The following is an 11,786-nucleotide window of genomic DNA, read 5'->3' as shown; positions in this document are numbered from 1 at the left end:
ACAAAACAAAGGTGTGGATAAAAAATATATGTAATAGGGGCCGAGGTTATGATCTGAAATTGTTGAACTCGATATTGAGTCCGGAAGGCTGTAAAGTCCAGCATCCGCAGTATTTTGCTATCGTACTGTACCCTTGCATCCATGCCAACGTGCTCCTCTGCTGTTAGGGTGTTTCTCAGTGAGATCAGCAGCCATGTGTGCAGAGGAGCCAGCTATGCGGCGTTGCTTCTCCTTCAAATAATGCGGGTACTATGGAGTGCCACACAATGAAAGCATCATGGCTGCTTCCTGGATAATGGCCAATGATGGGCATAATAATAGTTCTGTGGTCAGATAGCAGCTAAACAAAGTTGAGTGCAAACCCTATCCATGAAGGTCATGGTGTTGATGTGAAGAGCTCTCATAACAAAATGGGTGCCATCTATAACAGTTCTGATGAAAGGTCAATGACCTGAAATGTTAACTGTTTCTCCGCAGATGCTGCCTGACCTGCTGAGTATTTCCAGCATTTTCTGTTTTTATTTGGGTGCCATCTATGATGCCTTGCACTCAAAGGAACCATGTCACTTTATAGAATTGTATATCCTGCCCCCAATCACCCATCAGAAAATGGGCAGTCTGTGGTTGGATCATGCAAGGTCAGGCGCCCAATTTTCTGACCTCATGCTCACTGCCTGTGAGGCCTCATTTCAGCGGCAGGACAATATTTTTTGGTCAGATAGGAAAATATGGGGGTTATCTGATCATTTCAGATTTCCTATGGATGTACTATTCATCATCCGTGACAATTATCAGTTTGTTTGTGTTGCTAACCACCATTGACGTCATGCACCCAAACCCTGTTCCTTCATTAAAAACAGTGGAAGTTAAAGTTTAAAGAGAAAAAAAAACAATTGGAGTACAAGAGGGCACATAACATCATTTAGCACTTTCCACTCAGCCCTTTCCACAAACCTTCCACGGGGGTTAACTCAGATGGACAAATGCCAGTCCATACTGCCCCTGATTACCATTGTCTTACTGACTTCTAACAGGAATTGAGAATTTGACTGAGTTGCAGTTTCCAGCTTCTCCTAACTATAAGCAGTCATAGCCCTGCAATTCCAAATCATAGAGCTTGGGCCAGTTCATACAAACTGTAGCACAAAAATTTCAATTTTTTTAACTCTGGGAACATTATAAATAGATGACGGGGATGATTACTATGGAAGTGTGTTTGGCTATACAGTTACCTAGGTCAGTAGGCCTGCCTTTGGATCGGACACTTTAGCTGGCTTTGTTTTCATTAACAACAGAATGTGAGTTTAAATAAATTTATAATTAGCTGAAACCGCTGTCAGAATAAATTTGATAGGACTTCAGATGATGAGACTTGATAGCGCCTCAGAACCTTTTGGGGATGGTTTTGAATTACTTTTATTGTGCTTGCCTGCCAAGCACGCTCGTCAGAGTTGAGGAAACTTGCAAGCTTGAGAAATCCACTCTAGACAAGGCAATCATGTAAGCCTGTCAAGCCTTGCCGTTTAAGCATAGCACGTCAGTTTAAACATGGTACTGAAGTACTTTTAATTCATTTTATTTTTCTCCTATTTGGAGACTGTCCAGTATCACTTCCTCTTCCAGCAAGAAGGCATAGTCTGAGCCATAGACATCTCCACAACCAATAATGGCATTCTATGATTAGCCCGCAGGTAACATAATTAAAGCAGAATTAAATGAATATCGTTAGTGCGTCTTCTCCAATGATTGAAAACTTCGGGGGTAGGCTAGGAACTTTTAGCTACGGGCTGCCTGTTTCTCGCCTGTGCACCCTGAATCAATTTTCAGGCAGGAGGCTGTTTAAAATGCAATTTGGCGTCTTACACCTGTTGTAGGGCATCAGTTGCAATTTATGTGGAGAAATAGGCAGAGCATGCAGGGCGCACGCTCATTTTACTTTCTCCAGGTTCTGAGAGGTGTAACTGGCAGTCCTTAAAGGGACCGCACAGGAGGCCTCTCCAAAAAGGTACGTTTTTGTTTTTTTTTAAAGATTTTTGCAGGGCCAGGAGAAACAGGAGTTCCCCACACAAAAACATCCAACCCACTGCCAGCCCATACTCATTTCTACCTGGCAACCGCGCACAACCCCCCCGCCCCACAAACAGACTTTACCTGCAGGCTGGTTATGTGTTACACCTGGCCAATATTCCACCACAGGAAACCGTCAAACTGCAGTGGCAGCACCCGTGTGCCGCCCGCAGCTCATTGAGAATAGGCCTCACTTATGCCTAAACCTGAAGATTGTTTGGGGCTCCCGACTGCTGCATTGGGTGGGCACAGCGCTGATATCAAGCCCATTTGGCACCCAAGTAGAAAATCTGCACGTTCATAGCCATATGGTGGACCAACCAGAGCTGAGGACTGACTAAAACTCAACCGAGTGAGAAAGCTAGTCAACTGACAAGTAGCTTGGAATTTAACTTTCAGTTTAAATGAGAGTTGAGCACAAAGCTATCTGAGTTACTAGATTGCCCAGGGACTTATATTTAAACTACATCATATAATTGCAAACAATGGCCTAGAAATTAGACTGCGCTGTGCCCATATTACAGGTGTAAAATGGGCACCGGAGAGTCCAATATGGTTGGCGGGCGGGCGTGCACGTGCTTATTCCGTGCCGGAAATGCTCCACCTGCCATATTGCTTAGGACTGCTCAAATAAGCATCCAGGAGGCACGTCTTCAAGTGTCATTAGGCCCATTGCATATATCAATTGGGGGCCTAATGACTGTTTCAGGTCCCTTTGCCAAATTGGTCTGTGAATGTGCCGTGCATGCTGCAGTCAGTTTTTTCGGGCACTCAGCAACCAAACCAGCAGTCCTGGAAGGGACCGCCGGAGGCTGCCATACAGAAGGTAAGATTAATGTTCTTTATTTACCTTACTGTGGAGCCAGCAGGAGCCTGGCTCCACGTTAAATCTGAGGACTGCTGCCGGCCAGCGCGCACCTATTCCCGATTGCTTAACCCCCCCACTCCAACCATACACCCACCCCGCACCACCCCCGGACTCGACTAACACCCTCAGCTGGCATCTGAGCCAGCCATGTTGCTGACCTCCCTCGATGGGCGAGCTGCCTCTGGAACACGCATCCTGTTGAGGAAGGCGGACCAATTTTCTGTGGCCGTGCCGCCAGTCTCATTAGACGCTTCACCCGGATAATAACATAAGAGCGTAAGAAATAGGAGCAGGAGTAGGCCATATGGCCCCTCGTGCCTGCTGCCCCATTCAATAAGATCATGGCTGATCTTCTACTTCAACATTACTTTCCTGCCCTAGCCCCTTATCCTTTAATTCCCTTAGTGTCCAAACATCTATCGATCTCAGTCTTGAATATATTCAACGACTGAGCATCCAGAGCCCTCTGGGGTAGAGAATTCTTAAGATTCACAACCTGCTGAGTGAAAATTTCTCCTAATCTCAGTACTAAATGGTGAACCCCTTATCCTGAGATGTTCCAGTACAGCTACAACATTGGCATCTACCTGACAAAGTGAAAAATTGCCCAGGTATGTCCTGTCCACAAAAGGTAGGATAAATCCAATCTGGCCAGTTACCATCCCATCAGCCTACTCTCAATCATCAGCAAAGTGACGGAAGGTGTAATCGGCAATGCTATCAAGCAGCACCTACCAATAATCTGCTAGCCAATGCTCAGTTTGGGTTCTGCCAGGATCACTCAGCTCCAGACCTCATTACAGCCTTGGTCCAAACATGGACAAAAGAGCTGAATTCCAGAGGTGAGTTGAGAGTGACTGCCCTTGGCATCAAGGAAGCAATTGACTGAATGTGGCACCAAGGAGCCCTCTTAAAATTGAAGTCATTGGGGATTGGGGGGAAAACTCTCCACTGGCTGGAGTCATACCTAGCACAAAGGAAGATGGTTGTGGTTGTTGGAGGCCAGGACATCGCTGCAGGAGTTCCTCAAAGCAGTGTCCTAGGCCCAACCATCTTCAGCTGCTTCATCAATGACCTTCCCTCCATCAGAAGGTCAGAAGTGGGGATGTTTGCTAATGACTGCACAGTTCCATTTGCAATTCCTCAGATAATGAAGCAGTCCATGCCCAAATGCAGCAAGACCTGGACAACATCCAGGCTTGGGCTGAAAAATGGCACGTAACATTTGCACCACATAAGTGCCAGGCAATGACCACCTCCAACAAGAGAGAGTCTAACCACCTTCCCATTACATTCAATGGCATTACCACTGTCGACTCCCCCACCACCAACATCCTGGGGGTCAACATTGACCAGAAACTTAACTGGACCAGCCACATAAATAAAAACAGAAAATGCTGGAAATACTCAGCAGGTCAGGCAACATCTGTGGAGAGAGAAACAGAGTTAACGTTTCAGGTCGATGACCTTTCATCAGAATACTATGGCTACAAGAGCAGGCCAGAGGCTGGGTATTCTACAGCGAGTGACTCACCTCCTGACTCCTCAAAGCCTTTCCACCACCTACAAGGCACAAGTCAGGAGTGTGATGGAATACTCTCCACTTGCCTGGATGAGTTCAGCTCCAACAACTCTCAAGAAGCTTGACACCATCCAGGACAAAGCAGCCCGCTTGATTGGCACCCCATCCACTATCTTAAACATTCACTCCCTCCACCACCGCACAATGTGGCTACAGTGAGTACCATCTACAAGATGCACTGCAGCAACTCGTCAAGGCTTCTTCGACAGCACCTCCCAAACCCGCGACCTCTACAACCTAGAAGGACAAGGGCAGCAGGCACATGGGAACATCATCACTTCCAAGTTCCCCTCCAAGTCACACACCATCCTGACTTGGAAATATATCGCTGATCCTTCATCGTCACTGGGACAAAATCCTGGAACTCCCTCCCTAACAGCACTGTGGGAGTACCTTCACCACATGGACTGCAGCGATTCAAGAAGGAGGCTCACCACCACCTTCTCAAGGGCAATTAGGGATGGGTAATAAATGCTGGCCTTGCCAGTGATGCCGACAACCCGTGAATAAAAAAATAAAGACTATGACCCCTGGTTCTAGACTCTCCAGGCTGGGGAAACAGCCTGACACTCCTGACCCTGTCAAGCCCTCTAAGAATTTTATACATTTCTATGAGATCATTTCTCATTCCTCTAAACTCCAGGGGATATAGGCCCATTCTACTCAATCTCTCCTCATAGGACAGGCCTCTCATCCCAGGAATCAATCTAGTGAACCTGCGTTGCACCCCCTCTAAGGCAAGTATATCCTTCCTTAGGTAAGGAGACCAAAACTGTACACAGTACTCCAGGTGTGGTCTCACCAAAGCCCTATATAATTGCAGCAAGACTTCTTTACTCTTATACTCCAACCCCCTTGCAATAAAGGCTAACATACCATTTGTCTTCCTAATTGCTTGCTGTACCTGCATGTTAACTTTCTGTGATTCGAGTACGCGGACCCCCAAATCCTTCTGAATACCAACATTTACTAGTCTCTCACCTTTTAGAAAATATTCTACTTTTCTATTCTGACTGCCAAAGTGGATATTTTCACATTTCCCCACATTATACTCCATCTGCCAATTTCTTACCCATTCACTTAACCTGTCTACTATCCCTTTGCAGCCTCTTTGCATCCTCCTCACAGCTTACTTTCCCACCTAGCTTTGTGTCAGCAAACTTGGATACATTACACTCAGTTCCCTCATCTAAGTCATTGATACAAATTGCAAATAGCTGAGCCCCAAGCACTGATCCTTGCAGCATCGAACTAGTTATAACCTGCCAACCCGAAAATGACCCGGTTTTTCCTACACTGTTTTCTGTACGTTAACGAATCCTCAATCCAAGCTAATGGCCTGTAATTTCCGATCGGAGGCTTCCTGCGTGCGGAGGCCTCCTATCGGGAAAAAATCTACGCCCTTACCTGAGGGCTCCCGAGGTCCGGCCATTTCCGATCCTGGGCCTCTCCACAGTCAAAATGTGCAGTGTCCACGTATCTCAGGGGCACATGCGGTTCGCAAGCGTCCCTGGGATCACGTGGGCCATGGGGAGCCAATGGGAGAAGGGAATCCCCCTTCATACTTTTGACAGATAGACCTGTCAAAGGTATGAATGGGAGTCACTGAAAAAAACATTAAAACGTTAAATAAATTTTTAAAAAACCATCACATTTTTAAAATGAGTTAAAATTACATTAAATTAAGGGGGAAAAATTTGGTTGCTTTGCGCCTCCCGTTTGCGCCCTAAGTGGGCGCTAATGGGGCGCCAAGCAACTAGCGCCCGGGCGTGGCGATGTTTGTGCCACTCGCGAAATTGACCAGAGTTTTTGTGGCAGCGCTAAACACTACCGCCACGATCTCCTGCACCCGCTGATTGTGACGTCAGTCGAGCATGCAATGCCTCGGTGGCGCCCCGGACCGGATATTGAGTGGCGCCCCCTTTCCGCATGCCGCAAGCAACGACAGGGAGTCTGGAACATTTTGCAGTCGGCAAGGGGCTGGGGGAGCACTATTTAAAGGCGCCCTCTTCCTGCCTTTTTTGTGGTAGACATTTTTGCACCACTCATTCTGACAGAGAGAGATTCTGAGAGAGAGAGAGAGAGACTTCTGCAGAGAATCAACACTGTGTGAAGTAGTTTTGGCTACTGAGCATCACTTTGCAGGTTCTTTTGGATTTGACCTTCATTGCATCAATTATCAATAGACTTGGGGGCTGCACTGATTCGGGGCGTCGTCCTGCACCTGCAGAATCGGAGGCAACAGAGATACAGAGAGAGAGTGGCAATCATGGCCAGACAGAGGAGGGTCAACAGGCCTCTGCACAGGAGACCTTACCCTCCCAGGGTATTCCGGGAACAATTCTCCTACATTAATTTGTCTGAGGAGCAGTGTTTGTGCAGGCTGTGCTTCAGCAAGGAGGTGGTCACTGAGCTCTGCCACCTGCTGCAGCCAGCTCTGCAGCCTCAACTGAGGACCAGGACGTCTCTGTCAGTGGCAGTGAAGGTCACAGTGGCTCTGAATTTTTATGCCACTGGCTCCTTTCAAACAGCTACTGGGGACATCGCCAATAACTCCCAGTTCGCAGTCCATTGCTGTATCCGGGAGATGACAAATGCTCTATAAAAGGAGACGCCCCAGGCCAAACAGCATGAACGCGCATTGGGCTTTGCGAGGATAGCAGGCTTCCCCATGCTGCAGGGCGCCATTGACTGCACGCATGTGGCATTGCGGGCACCGCATGAGAATGCAGAGGCTTTCCGAAACCGCAAGGGGTTCCACTCCTTAAATGTCCAGTTGGTCTGTGACCACAGATAGCTGATACTCGCTGTCAATGCCCGCTATCCTGGCAGCAGCCACGATGCTTTCATCCTGCGCCAGACTGGTGTGCCAGACCTTTTCCAGGCAGCGCATCAGCCAAGTGGTTAGCTCCTCGGGGACAAGGGTTATCCACTCTGCACCTGGCTGGTGACACCGCTCCATAATCCCAACACCCCTGCAGAGCTGCGGTACAATGAGAGCCATATTGCCACCAGGAACATCATTGAGCAGACGATCGGCGTACTCCGGCAATGGTTCCGCTGTCTGGACCACTCAGGAGGAGCCCTGCAGTACTCGCCTGAGCGAGTCTCCCTCTTCATAGTTGTTTGCTGCCTTCTCCATAACCTTGCAATCCTCAGGACCCAGCCAATGCCCCCAGGCCTTGGAGCACCACCGGAGGAGGAGGAGGAGGAGGAAGTGGAGGAGGATGATGATCAGCAGCACCAAGGCGGGAGGGAGGCCCACAATGTTGAGACTGCAAGGGCCGTCCGTCAATGGCTGATAACAAGCCGCTTCTAGGCCCGTACTCAGGAAATGGCTTCTGGCACAGAGAACAACATGATGGAAAGCAACCTGCAACCCCTATAGCCGGCCAAGGCAGCAATGATTCCAAAGGCCAAACATGTACATTTTGAAAACTACAACTTTTTTATTTTACAAACTCTGTGTGTGTCATTTATTCATGACAAACTAATAGAAACAAACACAACAAATCATCCAGGGGTCACAGGCTAAGGATAAGGGGTAGGCCATTTGGGACAGAAATGAGGAGGAATTTCTTCACCCAGAGAGTGGTGAACCTGTGGAATTCTCTACCACAGAAGGCAGTAGAGGCCAATACATTAAATATATTCAAGAAAGAGTTGGATATATTTCTTAAGGCTAAAGGGATCAAGGGGTATGGGGAGAAAGCAGGGACCGGGTACTGAATTTGGATGATCAGCCATGATCGCATTGAATGGCGGAGCAGGCTCGAGGGGCCGAATGGCCTATTCCTGCTCCTATCTTCTATGTTTCTATGTTTCTAAATTAACATAACTGGTTCTCACAACCTGGAGATAATGGCGAAAACAGTAAACAAAAGTTATCAGGCGAACCTCGCCCTTTAATAAAGACATTCCTGTGGCGGAACCACCAGAGGATTATGGACAATTGTATATAATTCCTTTTACAGCAATGTAGTATAGCTGGGGGCTGCACCTTTAATGTATCCGTTAGCTGTACTAGGGCTTCTTTCCTGTACTCCACGTGATGACGTCATGCCGTCCGTCACGTGATCGCTCAACGGTGGGAAGAACGTGATGACGTCATGACGTCAGAGCTCGGAACCTTCTAGCAGTAGAGCTCGGAACCCTCTAGCAGTTGAGCTCGGAACCTGCTAGCAGTTGAGCTCGGAACCTGCTAGCAGTTGAGCTTGGAACCTTCTAGCAGTTTCCAGAGAGGCTTTCAAGCAGACCAGACCTATTTGCATTGTATCCTACAGTTTCCTGTACAGCTTCGTTTGTTCATTAAATTTTATTGTTTTTGATTTTCTGAGTCGATCTCAATTCTTCGGCTAGGAACCCCAGTTCCTACATTGGTGACCCCGATTTCTTCGAACAATTTTCGTTGAAATTACATCATGGACACGAGCGCCGTCACCCTCAAACTGCCGCAATTTTGGGAGCAACAACCGGCCGCGTGGTTTTTCCAGGCGGAAGCCCAATTTGCAATCCGGGGAGCAGCAGCGGATTTGACCCGTTATTATTACGTGGTCTCCGCCCTCGACAGCGCCACTGCCTCGCGGGTCATCAGCCTCCTCGAGAGTCCACTGAACGATGGCAAGTACGAAGCTTTAAAAGCATGTTTACTGCATATTTTCGGTCTGTCCAAGTCGGAGCACGCTTGCAGACTTATCTCCATGCCCGGCCTCGGGGACTCAAAACCCTCAGAGCTCATGAGCCAAATGCTCACGCTTTTGGGCTCGGAATCGCAATGTTTTCTGTTCCGCGAGCTGTTTCTCTGTCAACTACCAGAGCCAGTACAGACGGCCTTGGCCAATTCCGCGATCACGGATTGTGCTGAACTCGCCACGGAAGCGGATAAAATATTCACCGTCTCACAACAATCTTGTGCAGCCACGAGGCGCCCATCCCCCACAAGAGCGAATCCGACTCCTCCTCCTGCAGGCTGGTGTGCATACCACGCTCGTTTCGGCGCGAAGGCCAGAAATTGCCATCCACCCTGCAGTTTCTCACCAAAAAAAAAGCCTACCTCAAACCAGCGGTTTCTGAGAAGATCAATAAGGCCTAAGGGACGCGCCGGAGTTGCGATGGCCGTCGGGTCCGCAGGGAAACTCCTATACATTGCAGACTCCCTGTCAGGGCGACGTTTTCTCTGTGATACTGGCTCCCAGTGCAGTATCCTACCAGCGTCGAAGCTAGATCTTCAATCCGGCGGTCAAGGTCCCCCCCTTGAGGCAGCCAATGGTGCGGCCATTCGCACGTTCAGAAAGCGTAGGGTCCAGTTGAGTTTTGGCAGCCAACGTTTTGTTTGGGAGTTCATCATGGCGAAAGTCTCACAGGCCATCCTGGGGGCAGATTTCTTCTGCGCAAACGGGTTTCTCGTCGACGTCCGACACTGCCGGCTAATCAGTGCCTCCACTTTTCACTCGGTCCCCTGCCACCGAAGCACCGCGATGTCTTGGTCAGTTGCCTGTGCAGTCCCATCTCCAAATTAGTTCTCTCGTCTTCTCAGTGAGTTCCCTGAGCTCACCAGGCCCACATTTTCTCCTTCAGTCGCGAGGCACGGTGTGGCGCACCACATTGCCACGACAGGATCCCCCGTTTATGCGAGAACTCGAAGGCTGGAACCCGGTAAACTCGCGGCCGCCAAGGTGGAGTTCCATACAATGGAACGCCTGGGTATTATTCGACATTCGAATAGTCCTTGGTCCTCGCCATTACACATTGTTCCTAAGCCGGGCGGCGGATGGCGACCATGCGGCGACTACAGACGCCTGAATGAGGTTACCACACCGGATCGGTACCCAATTCCTCACATTCAGGATTTTTTGGCCCATCTGGCAGGGAGTTCCATCTTTTCCAAAGTAGACCTCATCCGAGGCTATCATCAAGTGCCCGTGCATCCTCAGGACGTCCCCAAAACTGCTGTCATCACACCTTTCGGGCTCTTTGAGTTCCTTCGTATGCCGTTTGGGCTGAAGAATGCAGCACAAGCCTTCCAACGTCTCATGGATTCCGTGTTGCGTGATCTGCCGTTCATCTACCTAGACGACATCCTTATTGCCAGTAACTGCACGAAAGAACACATTACGCACTTGCGTACCCTTTTTTCTCGTCTCAGCCAACATGGCCTTATTATCAACCCGGCCAAGTGCCAGTTTGGGTTGCACAGCATTGATTTCCTGGGACACAGAATCACCTCAGAAGGCGCCGTCCCACTGGCCACGAAGGTGGAAGCAGTCACCTCGTTCCCTCTTCCTCAGACCGTCAGGGCCCTCCAGGAATTTCTGGGAATGGTCAATTTTTATCATCGGTTCATCCCCAAGGCGGCATTGTTGATGCAACCTTTGTACGAGGCCCTCAGAGGTAAATCGGGCAAAGACCCAATCGATTGGACACCCCAGATGGACCAGGCTTTCCTCGACACTAAGAACGCTTTGGCTGCTGCGACCATGTTGGCACATCCCCTTCCAGGCGCAACCATTGCCCTTACCACCGACGCATCTGATTATGCCATCGGGGCAGTACAGGAGCAGTGGGTTGACGGCACATGGCAACCACTGGCTTTCTTCAGCCGCCAATTGCGGAAGAACGAACGCAAGTATAGTACTTTTGATAGGGAGTTGTTGACATTATTTCTGGCCATCCGCCATTTTTGCTTCCTACTGGAAGGACGCCCATTCACGGCTTTTGTAGACCACAAGCCACTTACTTTTGCGATGGCCAAGACAGCAGAACCATGGTCGGCACGACAACAACGTCATCTTACGTACATATCTGAATTTACAACCGACATACAACATGTCTCGGGCAAAGACAACCTGGTGGCGGATTGTCTCTCCCGCGCCCAGCTCCACGCAGTACACCTGGGAGTCGACTATGTTGGTTTGGCAAAAGAACAGAAGGCAGACCCTGAAGTGCAGGCATACCGGACCGCACCTTCCAGCTTACAAGTGGCTGATGTCAGTTTCCAGGCCGCAGGGACCACACTCCTGTGTGACATCTCGATGGGCATCCCACGTCCAATCGTTCCAGTCGAATGACGCAGGAGAATTTTCGACACTATCCACGGGTTGTCACACCCTGGCATGAGAGCGTCACAACAACTCATGGCAAAGAAATTCGTCTGGAAGGGCATGCATCTCGATGTCCGTGACTGGACCAATACCTGCGTGAGTTGCCAGGAGTCCAAGATACAACGCCATGTTAAGGCCCCAGTCGCCACTTTTCCGGTTCCGGAGCGTC

Source organism: Somniosus microcephalus, chromosome 21 (genome assembly GCF_052327205.1).
Source record: "Somniosus microcephalus isolate GS21.2 chromosome 21, FLI_Smic_1.0, whole genome shotgun sequence".
In the NCBI taxonomy this organism is placed as follows: Eukaryota; Metazoa; Chordata; class Chondrichthyes; order Squaliformes; family Somniosidae; genus Somniosus; species Somniosus microcephalus.
The sequence above is the reverse complement of the archived record's forward strand: the minus strand, read 5'-3'. Positions refer to the sequence as shown.